Genomic DNA, 21330 nt, shown 5'->3' with positions numbered 1-21330 from the left:
AGATGTTTAAGATCTAAAAACCAAACACCTGAATCACCTAAACGAAACGAATTCCCATTATTAGAAATGTCATCGAATGCAGCAAGTTCTTCGAATGAAGTACCTGGTTCCAATTCTGAAAGGCCATGGACGACAAACGAGGTGTTAGTTCTAACACGATGCTGGCTAAGTGTTAAGGATGGTGTATCGTTACTTGCTCCCCCGCATTGCCTAATTGGTGATGAATGGAGTCGCATCACATCTTTGTTTAACCATGAGATGGGAGAAGGGCAAAAAAGAGAAAAATCAGATGTTGTTACTAAGTGGACGGATGTAAAGGAAGAAGTGACATGGTTCAATCGAGCATGTGGTTATGTGAAACGTAACAATGTTCGTTATCGTAACGAAGAAGAGTTCTTGGAAGTTGTTACAGAGTTTTACATCTGTCAGCATGACGGCAGAGACTTCGAATATGAGGAAGTTTGGAAGCTTGTTAGAGATAAACAGTATTTCAAGTAGACGGCTCTATTTTGTGTTAAGAATAACCCATGGACTTGTGTTTTACGTTAATGCTTTGTTCGTATTATGTCGTTGTTTTTCATGTAATTGTTGTGATGTTTTTAATGGTTCATGGAATCCTTGTTACTAATGTATTCTAATATATTGTGATAACTAATGCAATGACCATTTATTAACTCAAGTTAATCATACGAGTTGCTCACATAATAAACTAAAATACATTTTAAACAAACGAAATACATACGAAATACATAAAAAATACATGAAAATAACCTAGTACTCAAATAATAAACTAAAATAGATTTTAAACAAATGGGATATATTTCAAAATATTCCAAGGGGCTTCAAACTGGAATTCCAACCCGTTACTTAATGACTTGTATTCCTCCTTAGCAGCTTCCAAGATAACCTCCTCAGTAGCATTTAAACGGGTATCGTCAATTTTGGTATAAAGATCGTTGAATAATAGAACTTCGGTTTTCATTTCATACCATCTTGCTAAGATGTCTAGTTCGTCACGATCGTTTCTTGTAGCCCTTTGGTTTTCAGCATTGAAAATATTGGTTAAACGGGTCCAAAACATTGGATCGTTCAACTTGCTTGTCTCGTACACATGAATATAAGCATGTGTAAGAACCAAGAACTCTTCATTGCTCCATGATATAGAACTCATTTTGATTGACACTAAGAGAGTGGAATATAAAAAACAATATTTGAACAGCTGTATTGGTTTATTTAATAAAGTATTTATGGAACATAAGGTCAATTTATAGTAGAATCTACACAAAATCGCAGTCCAATCTTCTAATATGTCTGCATTTCATAGTCAAAATTAACTGACGAATGCAGTGTACTATACTAATAACATAACAGAGCACTGTTCGAGTTGACAAGTCATCCCCGGTCGAATGACAACACAATACATTGCTGCTTGAATTGACAAGCCATTGCAGCAGGAAATGAAGGAGTCGTTATAAATAGATTTTAATATGCGTTGTAGTTGTTTCGTATTACTTCCCTCCCTCCAATTATGGACTCACCACATACATGGAGGAACGCAGAGGAGGTCGCTTTGGTTCAAGCTTGGATTATAACTGTAGAGGAGGATTTTCCACCGGGTCCCCCACAAGTTCGTGCTGGATCATTTTGGTCTCGTGTCTGTCATTTGTTTCACCATTTAATGGGGCGTAGTCAATATCGAAGAAGAAACGATGTCAAAGCCAAGTTTCTGGATTTGAAAATGAAGGTGAAAGAATTTCAACGTATTTACATCGAGTTGGATAATGAACATGCAGATACGGATGAAGACATTCTACGGCAGGTGGCTTTGGAACTATACCGTTTTGAATATGATGGTAGCGAGTTTACCCACTTAGATGCATGGAATGTTTTAAAGAATGTCCCTTATTTTTAATATGCATGTTGGTTATGGTAATGGATTTTCGTTATTTAAGTTGCTTGTTGTTGTATGTCTGTAGGCATCACTATTTAATAAAAGTCCATTTCTTTTAATGTGTGTTGTTTCCTCAATAGCCAATACATAATACGACATAAATTAAATAACTAATACATAATAAGTCATAAAATATGAATGAGGTACATAAATAACTAATACATAATACGACATAAAATGTAAACAGGTTTCACGGATAACTAATACATAACACGACACTAATACATAATACTACATAAAATATACAGGTGCTACATGAATAACTACTGCATTGAGGGAGGTAACAGGACCACCGTTTCATTTGGTATTTCCCAATGCACATGTGATGGTATAGTATTCACCAACTCAGATCCATATGCAAGTCGATACACATAACTAGTGAACTTATAATCAACCAATCTGTTTATGGATTCAGATGTACGGGTTCTTAGACATGCTATAGCGTGGGCACATGGTATACCGCTTTTTTGCCATTTACCACAACTACATACCCTTCGTTCAAGTTGTACGTTGGTGGTGGCAAAATTGTCATCGACTTGATATGTATCCCCATACAAACGTCTTGCATTCTAATTGTAAGACTTGTTGACACATTTTTGAACTTTACTCTCAACGTAAGGGGTCAACCCACCAGAAAATCTCCCTGTAAAATTTGATATTTTAATAAAAATAATAAAACATTAAAAAAAGTAAATAAAACAATCTCCCTTACCCGCCACGTCGGCCCGTTCAGCATACTTTGATTGTATCGACGTGTTGATTAACTCAATTATCGTTGTTATAGGAAACTCACGTTTGGATATAATTTGCAAAATATCAGGGACGTCAATCGATTTAACATTGAAGCGTATTTTTGGGAAAAATGCTCATGTCCATTTTGAAATAGGAATATCGTCAAGCCAGTAAATTGGACTCCTAAGCAAGGAAAAGAAAGGTGATTTCCTACATGCAGTTTGCAACCTTTCCAAACACAAGTAAAAATAATCAACGCTATATGCATTGCATGACTTCCAAAACAACGATTCAACTTCCGTACTGTTATGTCCCACACAGTCACGTATCTTTCGAGCTATATCTTTAGGACAATATCCATGATAGGAATCCGGGTAGGCACTATAAACACCAAATTTTATTTTATCACATAGGTTGCTTATGAAACCAACCTCTATGTCGTCACCTAAACAATCTTTTAACCTCATCATGAACCATCTCCATGATTCTTCACACTCTAAGGTTCCCAAACCAATTGCTAAGAGTAGTGGTTCATGATTTCGATCTAAAGCCACTGCGAAGTACATTGTTGTCAGATAGCTCCCAATAAGGGGTAAATAACCCACATATATCAGCGGTATCATGCACCTAAGGAAGGTACGAATCTACATAAAAACGAACACATATTAGTGATGAGTAAAAACTAATCGAGATACATTACCATGAAATATTATATAACTCAATAAAATTAGTTTGTTATACCACGCAACCTAAAGCCACAAAACAGAATTGAAAGCGGTTGGTATCGGTTTTCTTGATGGCTGTGAAGGTATTAGGATTTGTTCGTTGAAGGTTATGCAAGAAAATTGGTAGTTGAGAAAAGCTTCCGATGTTAGTACTCATTTTCAAAACCGATGAAAGTGCTCTACAATCATCACACAAATGCAATATCAATAAAATGAGATTATAAATAGAAAATATTGTATCTCTAATGTTCACAATTCATAGTTTAACCTTTTAAATTCGTAGTCAAACCAGTTCATTTCATAGTCAAATTTCACTGACCGACATGACAATACTACAGAACGTACTTGTCTGGATTTCGTAGTTCAACTTTTTGAATTCATAGTCAAACCAGTTCATTTCATAGTCAAATTTCACTGACCGACAAGACAATACTACAGAATGTACTTGTCTGGATTTCGTAGTTCAACTTTTTGAATTCATAGTCAAACTAGTTCATTTCATAGTCAAATTTCACTGACCGACAAGACAATACTACAGAATGTACTTGTCTGGATTTCGTAGTTCAACTTTTTGAATTCATAGTCAAACCAGTTCATTTCATAGTCAAATTTCACTGACCGACAAGACAATACTACAGAATGTACTTGTCTGGATTTCGTAGTTAAACTTTTTGAATTCATTGTCAAACCAGTTCATTTCATAGTCAAATTTCACTGACCGACAAGACAATACTACAGAATGTACTTGTCTGGATTTCGTAGTTCAACTTTATGAATTCATAGTCAAACCAGTTCATTTCATAGTCAAATTTCACTGACCGACAAGACAATACTACAGAATGTACTTGTCTGGATTTCGTAGTTCAACTTTTTAAATTCATAGTCAAACCAGTTCATTTCATAGTCAAAAAGATTTGTCTGTAACATGATTTCTACTATAAAAGGGTGTCACTCAGTATGAAAACTGTATCAGTCAAAGCAACTCCTATTTATAAGAAAAACAAGGCTAATGGCATACTGCAATTGCGGAGGAGAACGTATCGTTAGGATTTCGGGAACATCTAAAAATCCAGGAAGATTGTTTTACGCTTGCCCATATTTGGTATCATGTTGTTAACGTCATTCAAATTTAAACCCTCGTGTTTACATCACAAAGATTTATTTTCTTACTGTGAATATTAAATTTAACAGGGACCAAAATGCGGGTTTATCAATTGGGTTGATGAAGAGAAGGACCAATCTTCTATGGTAATAGCTAAAGTAGCTAACTCTAATAAGCTCTTTCAATCAGAAAATAAGAAGTTAAAGATAGCGTTGGTTTGTAGTTGGGTGTTGTTCTTGGCAGTTCTTGTTTACAAGTTGTAAGCTTTTCAATATTGTTTTTATGGTTTTGAAGTTGTTAGGTCAATAAATTGTTGTATTTGTAACGTTAAAACAAATGTTGTAGTCGTTCTTATGTTGTATGTAATGTTAAGTAATTAGTAGGTCATTAATTTGTTGTAATTGTCGTAACGTTATATTTTTTTCCGTCCGTTGAGTAAACTGTAAAAATAAACTAATAATGAAATCCAACATTAATTTGTATATACATTTATATAATCCAACTACATAGGACCAAGACAAGACCCCCAAATAATTTTTGCCATCCGGATACGGAACTCTAAAGCTGCGTTCTTTGGGTTAATAAGAACACGTATTGGTTGACCTGAAACCAATTGCTCCATAAACATACAAAGAAATACACCGCAATCTCCCAAATGACTACTTTGTTGGGGAACGTTTTCTTCATAAATGAATTGCATATTCAATGGAATCCTTGGGATGTTCCTCCGAGCCCAATACTTAATCTTGTCCAAATAATTTGCCACCCGACGTTCAAATTTGGAAAAGATTCCTTCAGATTGGAATTTTTCATAAGCACCTCTACCAAGACTGTCATAAATATGCACTTCCATTGACGCTAATCGTAGTTCCCCAAATAGCCAATGATTAGGGGATGAATGAATCGGCAATAAGACCTGTATAAGGATCAGAAAATAAAATTATGTTTATTTACATCACAATACAACAAAAACATAACAAAAAAACGATATTATTTTCAATATAAACTATTAAGTTTACCGTATCAACATCCCACCAAGCAACCATGAAGTTGGGGTACGTAGCAATACCAGCCATAAACGCCCTCCAGTCCTGTCCTTCTTCCAAAGCATTAGAAACAAAAAAAATTGGAGGCATTATTGTATGTCGGTCGCTCTCAAACCGTCTCTCCATCAAAAGTCGGTACCAAATGGTTATATGCTGCACACATGATACTTTTGTTATTGACTAAAAACAATTAACTTTTAAAAGAATTAATTAACAATTAATTTACCACTGACTCCAACCATCCGTCGTGTGTATGCCCAAACAATGAGCTCCAAAAATCTCTATCTAACACGAAATTAAACAAACGATGCTGGACATCATATGAATGCAATACATAATTTTGGATGACATCCTCACCGCCTGCTACGTAAGGTTGCAGGCGCAACATGGAGAAGTCATGAGCAACACCAAAAACTGGAGGAGGAACGGGGCTTGTTGATTTCATATCAACCTTCTTTTTTGTTCTTCTTTTTTGCTTCGGTGTCGTGTGCAACTAAAAACAATATTGAAATGTTTAAATCTATATCTTTCATATAATTCACAAAAAAATAAAATCATCGGTTTATAAATAAGACGAATACCTCGGTGTAAGGAGGGCACAAATATTGTGATGGTTTTCGACTCCTCGGTTTATCGGGTGTAACTTCTTTGTCATCATCATCATCATGAAAATAATCTACATTTCCCGTTATTATTAGTTCGTCTTCGTCCGGCACATCATCATCAAATTTGTTACCCGCATTGTCATTCCTCTCCTCCCACTCCTACATTAAAAATAATACTTTATACTTAATAACGAAATACACATAATTTAATAAGCAATAATATCTAAATAAACAAAATATTTATATTAATGTAACTATAATAACCTCTTTAACTCCACTATAATCATTTACATCAAACACATCATCATCAAATTTGTTCCCTGCATACTCATTCCTCTCCTCCAACACCTACATTAAAAATATAACTTTTTACTCAATAAAAAAAGACACTTTAATAAAAAGTAATTATTATAATCGTAAAGGTAACATCTATAACAGCCTTCTCGTCTTGAGTATCACCAAAAACATTTTCAGTTGTATTGTTTTTATTCATCACTTCATCTTGTACAACCTATATTTTCAAATATAAAATATGAACACAGGTATTCATATATGTTAATAAAATTTAATAAATAGTGTATCGTGTAACTAACCTGTTCATTATAATTTCTTTGTGACTCTGTACTACCTTCATAAAAAATGTCGCTCCAAAATTGGTCATTATTCACTTCTTCAACAAAAACCTCTGTAGGTTGTCGGTTCAGAAACACATGCTGCTCCAGTGCATGTAGCCGTTTCAACATCTCGTCTAGCTTGTGTTTCCCACTGCCCCGACCTCTACCATGAGAGCGACCACTGGACGACATACTAGACGAAGATTCGTCTTGTCTCCTAAAATGGTCCCGTACTGGGGATGGAACTGCTTTCCCTTCACCATATACATACTCTTGAAATGACATATAATAAAAAGATGTCATCTCATCATCACCCGGTAGTATGTTTTGTCTTGGTGGTAGCCCCGCCTAAAAAATTAAACATATTAAAAATGCATATAAAAGTATAATAATCAACTTTATTAATAATAAACGAATTAATTTTAAACCTGCATCTTTGACCAAATCTTGTTCACGTCAACCCATTTCAATTTTTTGGTTCCGCTCCATCGTTTCATCCGAGGCAAGTCTTTATTTTTTCTCGATGCAAATCCACATGCACGAACAACCGGAATCATCTCATATATCCATATCTACAATTTTTTACAATTACAGTAATAAAAGTTAAAATTAAAATAAAAAACATAACAATAAAACAATTTAAATATAAGAAAATTTTTATACCCTTATTGGAGCCGTAAATCCTGAGACGGAGTACTTTAAAGTTTTACCACCCTCAGAAACTGATAAATTATTATGTATCTTATTCCATGTATCTTCAAGGTCAACATAGGTAAAATCCCAGAGATAGCTACCCCAAGCGAAGCTAACAAAACAGAAAAACAAAATTGATTATTATATAAATTATAACTTTAATAAAATAGAATTTTTTAACGTAAACAAAATATACCTATTCCAGAGATCCAAATTCTCAGCCAAATAAAACCAATCTTGTGCCACCCGATCGTTAACTTCTTTACCCAAAAAACCTTCACACAAAATGTACATCAAACATACTCTAACTGCATCAACATCGTTAAGTGCTAGGAATGTTCGATTTAAAATTAATCTTTTCAGGTCGCCAATTTTCACCGAACTATTAGTATGGTCCGGAAATAGCCGTTCACGCAGTAAACATCTTTTTTTACTACTTATTAATTTTTCTGACCCTTTTCTCCCAATGTTTTTTGGATACTCCCCAAAATTGAAGCCGGTAATCAAACAAAACTCTTCCGGCCCATACACCATTTTCGTATTGCCTACTCGAAAATATAAACGTTTTATTCCACCTGGATATAAAACAGGGTCCGACCGGATCTGATGAAGGAACATTTTATGAAACAATAATGCATCCCCTTGTAAACGAGGGACATCAATAAAATAACCAAAGACGGTATCTCTGAAAATAGCACGTCGGGCATCATCTAAAACTTCAAATACTTCCCATATGTTACCGCCACAGCCTTTTAAGTTTGCAAAGGCTTTCGTATTCATTAAACTAAAATCATGCTGCAGAAAAAACACAAAAACAAATTAGATAACTAAATTTTTTTTTTAAATATATGATTACGAACTGCAAATACAATTTCTTAATTACTAATATATATATTTCCGATAAAAAACAATAACATACACATATATAAACAATTTTCCAAATTATACAACTAATATATTAACGATAGAAAACAATATCATACATAATTATATAAACATTTTATTAAACATATTTTCAACTTAAACGACAAATATATCAACGATAAATATTCAACTTAAACAAATTTTCAAGTTAAACGACAAATATATAAACAATTTTTATCTTTCTAATTAAAACTAACATTTTATAACCATATAAACAAAAAAAAATGTAAAAATAAAACGACAAACAAACTAACAGTTTTGCAAGTTATACGGCAACTTTATACAAATTTTCAACTTACTCGACAAATACAAACAATTTCTAACAATATATATACAACAAATTTTCAACTTATACAAATGTTTTACTTATACAACAAACACAAACAATTTGTAACAATATATATACAACAAATTTTCAACTTATACAAATGTTTTACTTATACGACAAACACAAACAATTTCTAACAATATATATACCACAAATTTTCAACTTATACAAATGTTATACCTATACGACAAATATATATACAAACGACTATTTTGCACTTTATATAAACAACTATACGATTAGAATATACAAGATTTCAGGTTATATAACAACTAAAAAAGCAACAAAAATAACAAATTGTAAACATTATCTACGCAGTCTCTACTTGCATTTAAACTTCAAGTATACTAAAAAAATATTAAAACTATCAAACACAACAAAATTACCCTTTTTTAACACTAAATAATACAACAAATGATAAAATAAAGAGATTGTTGACATTAAAAGAGTTAAAATCTAACCATATTTGCGGGATTGTTGACATAATCCTCCATTTTCTTCAAAAACTAGCCAAAATTCCGAGATACGCCCAAAGTTAGAGAGAGTTTTTGTGTAGAGAAGGGTGAAAAATGAAGAAAAAAAAACGTTTTTATAGTGAAAATCGAAGGTATTTCGCAGATGAGAGCCCATTTCGCAGATGGGCCTTCTTATCTGCGAAAGTACAAGTACTTAAAGCACAGTTGTGCTTTAGGCACTTGTACTTTCGCAGATGAGAAGCCCATTTCGCAGATGGGAGCTTCTCATCTGCGAAATTAGTGGCTATTTTTGTAATTTCGATTTTTTGGCTATTTTTGTAATATCATTAGTGTAAATGGCTATTTTTGTAAATTTCTCTTTTTTTAACTAGTTGGTTACTCTCCTTTTACTTCATAGCCAAAATTTTGTCAATAAACAATAGCCACCAAAATTGCATACAAAACTTCTCTCTAATGGAGGCCCCGAACAAAAAAATCCAAGCCGGAACATGTCATATGTCGTGTAAATTCTCCGCAGATTAGCCATCATTGGTTGGACCGACAAGGTTTTTGTTTGATACGATGCAGGAGTTTAGTTTGATCGGTTTTCGCTTTAGTCTATCATTGTTGTTCCCCATATCAAAGCGGACTTGGGAAAACGTTTGGCAATATTTACCACAGCTGCTTCATCCGGTCCCTCGTCTAGCAAAATGCATTCAAACGATTCTACGCAACGAACGACCTCAAGTCAGGGGGAAGAATCTAATTCTTTTTTAGTTTCATTACTGACCTGATTAATGTAATAATGTAATTTGATATCATTAAGATATGTACCAACATCAAAATCACTAATTTATTATGCGGTTCCACATACAAAATCGGTGGTTGTACTATGTTTTCATTTCTAGTGACACTATGATATTATTGCTCCTTTTTCTGATGGATATGTTTTCTCCGATGACCTTTGTTCACCATCACTTTTATCAACCACCACATACACATACACAACTTTACCTCCAACTGCATTGATTACCTTGATCAACTTTCTAATATCACGCTCATAAACAATGGCACAAAAGTATAGCTCCTCAAAATGTTGGTAAGGGAATCCACAATGTTGATCTATGTAACTGCATGTTATAATGTTATTTGAAAGCTAAGAGGGCACATTTGTATGATTAAGCCTTGAATTCTTGATTTTTAAGGCTATTAATCTTTTTGATCTATATTACCCAAAACTGAAATCACCTTGTCGAGGAAACTATAGAACCGAAATCCACCCCAAGCAAGCCTACTAAGGCCGAAAACACACTTTAAATACCCACAAAGGTCGGAATCACTATGGAATAAGACCTAGGACCAAAATCACATAGGGTTTGCGGTCTAGGAGGTGAATAAGATACGAAAAGTTGACTTTAGGATTTGATTTCTCCCCGATTTCCAACAAATACCAGTATCCTACGCATTGTCCACTAAATACCATGATTTAACCTCCAGTTAACCAAGCACACATCTTATAACCTCCATTCTTTTATTGTGAACGGAAACACTCCCTCACACATCACAAACTATTTTCTTACTCATTGTGAAATTCCAATTACTCTCAGGAGTTCAAGCTTCACACTTTTAGGTTTTTTCATGTTTTAGGTGGGGCGTGGGGGGGGGGGGGTATAAGTAAAATTTGTTTATCCCACAAATAATTTCATGTTTTCATCTTTATGTTAAAGGTAAAATATTATTTGCATAAGTTATGATTATACTAGTTTTTGGTATAAATATTTGTGTTATACATATTTTTAAAATAAACATAATCTATGATATGAAACCATAAGAGAATTTATGATTGTAAAACTACATGGTTTTTGGAAACTTTTTCTAAAAGATAGCTTTTTTCTAGCAAAAATGATTACATTATAGCCATTTACAAATTTGGTGGGTTTTAACCCGATAACATTAGGTTTTGATTTCATATATTTATACTAGACAAAAATACACATTTATATTTATATAAAAGATTATATAAAAATAGCCTCAAACAAACAAGATAAACTATATTCGTATAGTTTGTAAGATATACAAACCACACCTACATTTTAGAAGATACATAAAATTGTTCAAAGATATACTTATTTCGTTTTACAAGAAAGGAGTCATAGTTCACATAAATCAATTAATGCTCTTGTGAGAAATTCTCTTCACCGTACCTACCTAGCGTACACCTTAAGTCCTGCATTATAACTAGCGTACACCTTAAGTCCTGCATTTACCTCATACCTCAGTATCGCTACAGTTAGACCGAAAAGTCCAGGGTAACAAATGTCTTACCGATTCTGACACCTGAAAAATGTCGTTAAGGCATAACAGTCACATTAGCATGGTTATAATAACTCACATAGGGATTAACGATATTATCTCGGGTTACGGGAAGCTTACACTTCATTAGTTTTATAAAAAGATATAACTACCTACCAATGTTCTGAACAATTATACTCATACATTTTTGGCCTTAGGGTTTAAGACTATAGTTCACATTTAAGAAAATATTGGATTTTCTAGAAACATACATTATCATTTTACAAGGAAAGGATTACATACAAATACAATTATAGTATACTATTTTCTAGTACGATGCAACTTACATTTATGTTAGGACCATTATTGTTCACTCTATGATATCTTAGTGTATACGTTAGGGTTATATAAAATGAAGAATTGATAGGCAGTCAAATGAGTGATGTCTGCTTTACTTCCTGTTCGTTGTTTGGTTGTTGGCTTAGGGCAAAACCATTCATTCGACTGTCCGTTCGATCCTAATTATATATAACTTGTATACACTAAGTGATCATAAAAGGAACCAGTAAGGGTTACATTACTTACCTGAATTTCATACTTTGCTTCACAACTTTTAAGCATAAGAAAAACTTGTACATTTTTTGTCTTAGGGCCTAAGACTACATTGCATTTGTAAAAGAAAATATTGGATTTTCTGGAAACATACATCATTATTTTACAAGGAAAATATACAACAGAAATACATATAACTACAACTCACATAAGAAAATATTGGATTTTCTACAAGTATACAAATCATTTTACGCGAAAATGTTATAAATCCTTCTCACACAAAAACGCTTATGAACTCACCAACTTAATTGTTGACACTTTTCAAAATCAATTGTATTCTCAGGAACCCAGTAGACAGGTATTCAACCCTTCCTGAGGGTCGGCTTCGTCATTTCATGTTATCTACTTTTCAGTTATTTGTATTTAACTTTTGAACAAACAAAGTTGTAAATGATGTAAACTTGTATTCTCAATGTATGAATTTTTGTGTTGCTATGTTTCATTACTATTAAAATGTTATGATACTTTACATGTAGTCACTCCATCCGCCTCCAAACGTTTCCTCCGTTCTGGTTTGGGGTGTGACAGATTGGTATTAGAGCATTGTTTATAGTGAACTAGTATATTAAACCATACAACATATACAACTATAAATACAATGGGACTAAAAAACTCTGATCAAGAGTTACACTTTTGAAAAAAATATATATATTTTTATAGAGGTATACATACATACATACATACATACATACATACATACATACATACATACATACATACATACATACATACATACATACATACATACTAGAACAGTGTCATAATAAGAACAAAACAAAAGTATTAAGATAAGTTGGACACTACGATAAAACCTTCGTGTATGTAATCAGATCTGGGATGAATATAGCATGATCAACTATATTTATCTGAGAGGTGACTAACGTATGTCTGGGAATAGTTGTGGTGAACAACAAATCTAAAACTTACCAACTATATATACCAAGAAACGCTAGAACCAAACATAAAGCTTAAAATACTATAGGAGTATTTTATGATACTATAAATAAATCAATTGATAACTAAAGACCCTTACTGGTAGGTCTATAAATACTTAGTGTATACATTAAGGTTATATATAATTAAGATTTTATAGACATTGAATTTGTGATTTCGTTCTACTTTCTGTTCCGTGTTTGGTTGCGGTCTTAGAGTAGGATCACATATTTGAAGGTCTATACGATCTTAGTTATATACAACTTGTATACACTACATGATTATAGGAGGACCCGGTAAGGAGTCATACCCTAAAAAGTTTCTTTTAGAAATACTTCTATTAATTCCATAGATTCTTTATGTACCACTATTCTCGTACTAACGATATATGTAGACATCGCGACCCCACTACAACAGCCAACAGAGGAATCGAGGAAGAACCAGGGGGAGTTCATGAGGAGGATTCTGAGAAGAGATCAGACAAAGGGAAATAGAGAGGTCGTTAATGTAACCTTACCCTATCAAGGACATGCATGAGACATTTTCACCCTTATCTTTCCAAGATACATCCCCATAATATACATACACCCACTACACCATACTCCAAACTCTAGCACCATCACTAATTGTACCATAAGAGGCCCGCTTAGAGATTCGGGTTCCGGCTATCCATCACGATGTAATGGAGATCAGTGACAAAGCCTAGAGCATTACAATGCAAATCCAACAGAACCACGAAGAACAAAGAACACCATATGTATGCCGCACCTACAAGTAGATCAGCAAGACAATACATACCACCTACACTCTTTAAAAGAAAGGATAGTGATCATGATAACAACAAATCCTTGTAGCTAAAACTAGGACAATCATAGCAGAATAGGGAGTAGAGGAAACCACCCGCATGACATACAAGACGGCAAGACACCTTACGCATCACTTTAATAACTAATAAGCTAATATAACGTAGTAAATTAGTGACTACATTACTTATACTATGTGTTAAGTTTATCACACCTTATGTCCCAACTAATATGGATAAGTCAAATCATAGAGTTTCATAGAGGCAGTACAATCAGAATTCATAAGTTTATTGTTACATAAACTCCTACTATGAATTGGTTACCAGATAGTTTTAATTTGGAGCATGATGCGTATAGAAACTAATATTGTTAGTTCAATAACATCCAACTTATAATCACTACTAAAGACTTACCACCTTTCCATCTTTAAATTCTTTGACAGAGAGACGCCTCCACGTAAATCAAAAAGACGTTTCAACAACACACCACCAACTCTACCACCTTTCCATCTTATTTTGGTCCTTTTTGACCTAGAATGGTGTGATACATGCATATCCATAAAGTTACCACTTTATGAGCCATGGGAGTGCATGACCATCTATAAATTATGAGACTTTTGGACTTGTCGGATCAAGCACTTATAGGATTAAGTGGTTCATTAGCGGGATCATGATGAGACATAGGTGTGGTTGTAGTGCGGTGACAAGGAAGCCATAGCGATCTTAAGTCGGGATACGACACGGTTAATGGGCTTGGCTGCGATGCGGTGGTCAGTGCTGGTTGGCCGTTAAATTTTTGAATAGTTTGATTTTGGTCAAACCTTGGTAGAATTGAGAGTTAGCTAAGGACTAGTTCCGGTTTTGGATTGAAGGATCTCGTGTTAGTTGTCTCTGTTGTTGAGGTAGTTGTTAAGCTTTTGCTATTTAGCTCAAGTGAGTCTTCTCGCTATACTTTGTACTACAATATATATCCTATGTATGTTAGGATGTTGGTATGTTGTAGTAAACTTTTATGCAGGTAGATTTGTAATAATTATATGTTGTTGCTTGTTTAGTAGTTGTGCTTATTTGCATATGTTGACATATTTTGGATGGGTCGAGGGTGGTCTAACTACGTGCTAATGGCCAAGATATCGGGCAATCCAGTTAATGATGTAGGCCCCAAGGGAGCGATCAACTTAATGTTGTAGGCTCAGGAAGCAGACTAGCCCTGTGCTGAAGGACATTATGTGCATGCACTGTATGTGTATTTTTGTGTGAGGTATTTTGGGGGATTCACTATGCTTTTGCTTACAGTTGTAGATTATTTTTTAGGTACTTTATCAGTTCGTGAGAAGGTGAAGGCTTGGCTGTATACATCATCACCGGTTTAATGAATTGAGATTTGGTGTATGTTTTATATGTATACACTTTTGAAATCTGTAAATTTATAACCCTTATTTATTCGACTAAACTAAAACACAAATTAGGCAGTGTACCTAGTCACACAATAGTGTAGTAAAGTAAGTACGAGATCGAACATAGGGAATGGAGTCATTTTGGAAATTAAAATTGTTAAAACTTAATCTAATTATTAAACTAAAAACTAATCAAAAGTGGTTTTTATCTGCTTTTTCAAGTTCATAAAAACTTAACTATTTATTAACTAGAAAGCAACTAAAAATGAGTTTTAACAAGAGAATTAAGTCACTTTCGTTTAGCTTCGGATCCCCTTTCTTTTCCTATGAGTAATTTCGACTATGGATTACTTCTGTTGATTAGCATTTATATAATCACTAACTCTCATGGTCAAACTAATTATCTCACTTCAATTTATGACACTTAATCACAATGGTCATGCATACTACGGACACTTAATTGATTTTTTTGAATATTTGGATTATGAATCACTAGATCTAGGTTTGTCTTCCTATGGTTAATTTGGACAAACTAGCAATTATTATGGTCAAATAATGCTCTCTAACACAGTTAAGAAACTAACTTTATTACCTATACTAGGACATGGTCAATCTCTAGATCTAGCAATCTAATGGTCATAAACAATTGGGAATGCAAATTCATGCAATCAATGACTAGTTAACTACAAAAAATTAACTAGCAAGGTAATAGACATAGAAACATTAACATGTAAGGATTGATCTAGCAAATACAAGTAAAAATAACCATTAATAATCCCTAGATCTAATATTAAGTCATAATAAATTGAGGTTCATCTACACTAAACGAAAGCTAAGGGTATTAGCCCATGATCGTAATAGAAAACAACTAATAAAATATTAAATTAAGCTAAATATCATGCAAACCGAATGCTTGAATCGATTCTTGCTAATCACTCTTCTTCTCTCTTCCTCTTGGTCGAAATCAGGTCATCTATGGTTTATCCAAAAGTATTCTGTTCAAAAAAATTTGTCCTCTTGGCCTTCTAATTCATCCTTTAAATAGATGGAAGAAATGTCATAAATTACCACCATGTTGTGGCCAAATACTTGCCATGATGTGGAAACGGTTCCTTATTGTAATTGACAAGGTAATCTTCTTTTATCGATATTCTTCCAAATGCCACGATGTGGGCTAGATTTTACCACGTCGTGGTCATTTCCTTGAAACACGTTTTTGAGGACTCTTTGGTCTTTATTCGCAAGCTTCACCCTCGAACTTCCAATTTTGTTCATTTTGGTCCCTTTTCTTAAAAAAGATCTTCTTTTTGCTGAAATATATAATTTATGCAAATAAGTACCAAAAGTCCTTGTATATAGATGAAAACACCACTAAAGTATAATGAAATAACCCAAAAAAATATGTATAAATATGACAACCTCAAAATACCCTGCACTTGTCTTTTGCTTGCCCTCAAGCAAAATTTGTTTTAATATATCACATTGATCGTTTCCTGCCAACATCACACAAAATAACCCAAATTGAACTCGCTAATTACACATCACCTCAATGCATGTATTTGTGTTTAAAACCTAACTACTTCCCAAACCTTAAAATACTCACAATCCTCATAAACACTTCCCACTTATTTTGAACAACATTCATTTTATGCATCTCTTCGATTATATCCTCAAAAGACTTTCTTAACTTCAAGGTATTTTTGTTAATTTCCCTAGCATAAATATGATAAAATAACATAAAAATAAGAATTACAACTATGAATGATATGCCTTTTGATTTTTGGCAATTTTGCCTTATTCTTCTCTTTTTTCATCTTGAATCTTCAATATTTGAACTTTTAAACTTTTCTTCTTGATCTTCATACTTCGTAAGCTTTTAGTCACTCAAGAAACTTTGACAACTTTTTTTTTCTATTTTTTTTCATAACTCAATTTTTTCACTCAAAACTAAAAACCTAAAAAAACATATGCGTAAGAAAAGAAACTTAACATCAACCCTTATTGGTTAAAGACATTAGTCTAAAGTCCAATGACTACATATGCTTTCCTGAATATATTTTTGGTACACGATGCTAAACTTTTTATCTCCCTTAAATTATACAAGGTTGCGTTTTTGTCTCATGATTTCACTAAGACTGGAAAACCAGAAATACACTATAAGATATTGGCACAACTAAATCTTAGAGTTCGCATCAAATCATCCCACATAACACTAGCAAACTAGTCCAAATACAATAATATCAAAATAAAAATAATAATTTTACTAGACTATTTTTGCAAGTCTATAATTTGTTTTTAAATTGTAGTGTTTTTCAACTTTTATGCTTGAAAATCCCTTTTAAACCCTCTACGCCACACTTATTTCATACAATGCCCTCATTGTATGCGAAAGAAAAATAAAAACAATAAAAAGGGGGAAAATTAATAGACTCCGCTGGGGTAGTAGTGGTGAGATCAAATCGATGGTCGTGGGATAAATTTCATCATCTTTATCTTGTAAGCTAAAAACTGGAGATCCGTAGCTTTTTAATATGTTGACATATAGATCAAGATTGCCATCGTTCAAATGTGGTGTATGAATTGAATAAAGTTGCAATTCGCAAAATCTATTCCATAGAATATTACCAAATATTCCCGAATTCAGAGTGCTCCATAAAAAGAAAGGATCTCTCTCTCTCTCTCTCTCTCTCTCTCTCTCTCTCTCTTACTCTATCCTTGGATTCCTTTTGATTGATAGAAAAAGTGATGATCTGATGAATGAATCTATGCGTTAAAGATCTTATAAGGCTTGCTGGAGTATCATCTTGGTTATCATCCTAGTTTTTATGTACTGTTTGCTAAATAAAACCAAATGCCTTGAACAAATAGTTATTTTGGTAGATCAACAAATGAGTCGTTTAGAAAAGTTTTAAAAGTTGGGATGATAGTAGCTAAACGATCATAAACTCCACTCCTTCAAGCTCACTCAACAATCGAGCACTCACGATCTTCTCCTCCATCCCTAAAACTAAGCCCCCCTTGTCATTCACATATCCATTAAAGTTGAAGATAATTGTGGAGAAGAATTCCACACATAACTCCTTAAAAATCGGTTCTTAAAATTTAAACAATCGTTCCCAACCATTGCAAATGAAGCGATAAATTTTCCTAATGTGGAATTTTGTGAGGCAAGTCCCAATTCTTCTACCCAACTCCAATTTATAACTAGAGCTACCATGATTTCCCTTTTCCTCAGTTTATTAAATCTAAACTGAGAACACTCTAACTTTTCATTCTCAATTTGTGAGGGCCAATCAAATCATTTTCGAATTTGTGGATCCATTGGAGAATCCCTTCGTACTTGATTATTTGAACACTTCTTAGGATTCATACTCGGGAAAGCATTAAATGAAAACAACAAAAGGAACCAAACAAAATTTCTTTATAAATTAGAAAGAAAATTTGTGCTACCCAGTTTCCACGACATGGTGCATGAAATTTCATGCCGTGGATGAAGAACATATTGAGTAAACCTCGATTTCAGCAAAAAAATCCATCCTAAAGTCAAAAGATTCGCACGAAATTGATAGGTTCGAACAATTAGCTAATATAATGGAATAAAATGACTAAATACCACAAATTCTTGGATGCTAACTAAATTATTCAAGAATCTTGACATTAACATGTAAATGAAAACCTAGATTCAAAGTTGGAAAGTTTAAGAATGTAACAAGATTGATTTCAAATATTTAACAAATCAATGGATAAATTTGATAAAATCTACTCAAGTTATGAAGAACACGTCATCGGATTTGAAAAATAGTGGTAAAAGTAAAAAGTAAATCTCTAAGTTTGAGGGATATACTTTTTCACCTGGTTTGATTGCCACGGCGTGGCATCAGACTAGGCATATCATGGTAAGGCTCCGGTTAACGAAAAACCAAAAAAAACCACTCCGCCACGAAACGGGAAAGTGTCAACCACGTCGTGGTGAGTGTCAGAATTCAATTTTAAACCAAAATTTCAAAAACCCAAATTTAAAGAAATTAAAAGAATCAATTGAAAAATATCCAAGGTAAAAGCTGAAAACTATCCTAAATAAAAGAAAAAGAAAGAAAAGTTAAATCAGCCTCGTGCTGCCTCCTGGAAGCACTTCTTTTTTATGAGTTGTGAGCAGAACTCCTTCCACTCTAAGTTTTCTTCGGTGGGAGTGGAATCTCCTTGAATCCTTGCATCTCCAGCCTCTTTCTCTTGAAATCAACTCTCCTTCGATATGTGTATTCTTCAAATTATACTTGTTTTTTTTTTTTGCTTATCATTAGATCCTTTCAAACTTTTCTTCTTCTTGTCCTTACGATCCATCTCTTCCCTGTTCTTCTCATGAGGATTAATAAAGGTAAAGGTCTCAAATTCATTGGAACATGTAATCCTTGGCTTAGTGCGCTTTACTATTTCTTGTAGAAAATATTCTTCATCTACAAGCTCACACCTACTCATCATCTTTTCTTACATCGTCTTCTCTAATTCCGCAAGCTCCTTTTCTTCTTGTTCATCTTGGTCCAATTCATCAATTTCCTCCTTAAGGATTACATCCTTATTAGCATCTGAATTGATTGACTTTTCCTTTACTCCAAAATTTATGTCCTCATACACAACTCGTAATGTGAGTTTAGAATTATAGATGTCTACTAACGCATAAGCAGAACTTAGGAAAGGTCTTCCCAAGATTATTGGCCAATCTTCCTCATCTATCATGTCCAATACTATTAAATTGACTGGAAACATAAAATTTCCAACCTTAATCAACAAGTATTCAATGATCCCTCACAGATAAGTGATAGATTGATCGACCATGTGAATCGCAATCCCAATGCTCTTCAAGTTTGGTGAATCGAGCTTCTTTTAAAAAAAATAGGGCAAGAGGTTGATGTTTGCTATAGAATAGACCAATGCATTTGTTTTTATTAAATTTCTAAATTCACAAGGCAATGTTAATCGCCCTAGATCTTCTATTTTGATTGGGATACCATCTTTAATAGCAACTGAACTTTTCTCATTAAGTATCACATTTGAGATCTTATCTAGTTAACCCCGATTTCCTATTTAAATTTTCAAGAATTTCTCATGCTTGGGTATTTTTGCAATCATCTCCATAAATGGCATATTGATTGAAAGTGACTTTACTTGTTCCATTAAGTTCTTATGTTCTTGATGTAGAGGATTATTCTAGGTACTCGAGTGGTGGATGATATAGTTCAAACGATAAATCTTTTAGAATGGTTTCCAGTTTCCGTGTGGTGGTAAAGAGGTCACCATGCTGTGACAATTGCACAAAGCTTGATTATTTATTTATCATTCCTTCTTCAGTTTGTACAGACTACATTTGGTGGTACCTAAGAATACTAAGGGTTGTTTCTTTTCTCCAAATTCAATTATTGCAACTAACACTTGTGCTTTTGAACTTGAACCACTATTAGTCAAATTAATACTTGGCAAAAGTTCTTGAGTGAGTCACTTCCATCTCTATGTTCATAATAGATGCTTGTTGGTTTCATAAGGTAGCATTTGAATTGTGATGCCTATTTTCACTTGCTTCCATAAATCTATTCAACACTAACTCGAGAGTGAGTTTCAACTTGAACCTGCTCTTTTTTATAAAACCCACGACCTTTTCGCCGATATTTGTCTTCTTCTTTTCGATATTCTTCATAAGGCTTCCATTCTTTCTTTGGTCTCCTGCAATCTTCATCAAACCTATCACCACTTGAGTAGCAAACTTGAGCTTTCCTGTTCCCATTTTTATCCAAACCACAATCCTTAGTAAGATGTGGCCAACTACAATTATCACATCCGACTTGTATCACATGAATTGATTGCCCCATTTTTGTGATCCTCCAATCCGTAGTTTCTAACTCTGCAAGAACTGAAGCTACATTTTATTTTCCTTCATCCAACTCACCTTGCTTCTAGTAACATCTTCTCTTTGGTTATGATATTCTTGTGAGTGTTTAGCAAATTTGTATATGAGAGCTTTGTTAGTAGTTTGATCATTCTTTGTCATTGGTCCTTGAGAGTCTAGGAGTTGTCTCGTGCTCACATTTATCCCATCATAGAAAATTGAAATCTCTTGCTGCACATTG

At 33.6% G+C, this 21330-nt stretch overlaps 1 long non-coding RNA gene across 1 annotated transcript; it reads right to left on the bottom strand.

Annotated features, from left to right (window-relative positions):
* Nucleotides 1-6007: 6007 nt before the first annotated feature.
* LOC145008668 (uncharacterized) lies at nt 6008-6279 on the bottom strand. Its single transcript, XR_013663583.1, has 2 exons — nt 6138-6279; nt 6008-6049 (listed from the first exon to the last, which is right to left on the bottom strand). It is a non-coding gene; the product is annotated as an uncharacterized LOC145008668 (long non-coding RNA).
* Between the last annotated feature and the right edge of the window lie 15051 nt (nt 6280-21330).

The sequence above is a fragment of the Lactuca saligna genome, chromosome 8 (genome assembly GCF_052625555.1).
Source record: "Lactuca saligna cultivar CGN05327 chromosome 8, ASM5262555v1, whole genome shotgun sequence".
Taxonomy (NCBI): Eukaryota; Viridiplantae; Streptophyta; class Magnoliopsida; order Asterales; family Asteraceae; genus Lactuca; species Lactuca saligna.
This window is presented reverse-complemented; position numbering and strand designations above follow the sequence as displayed.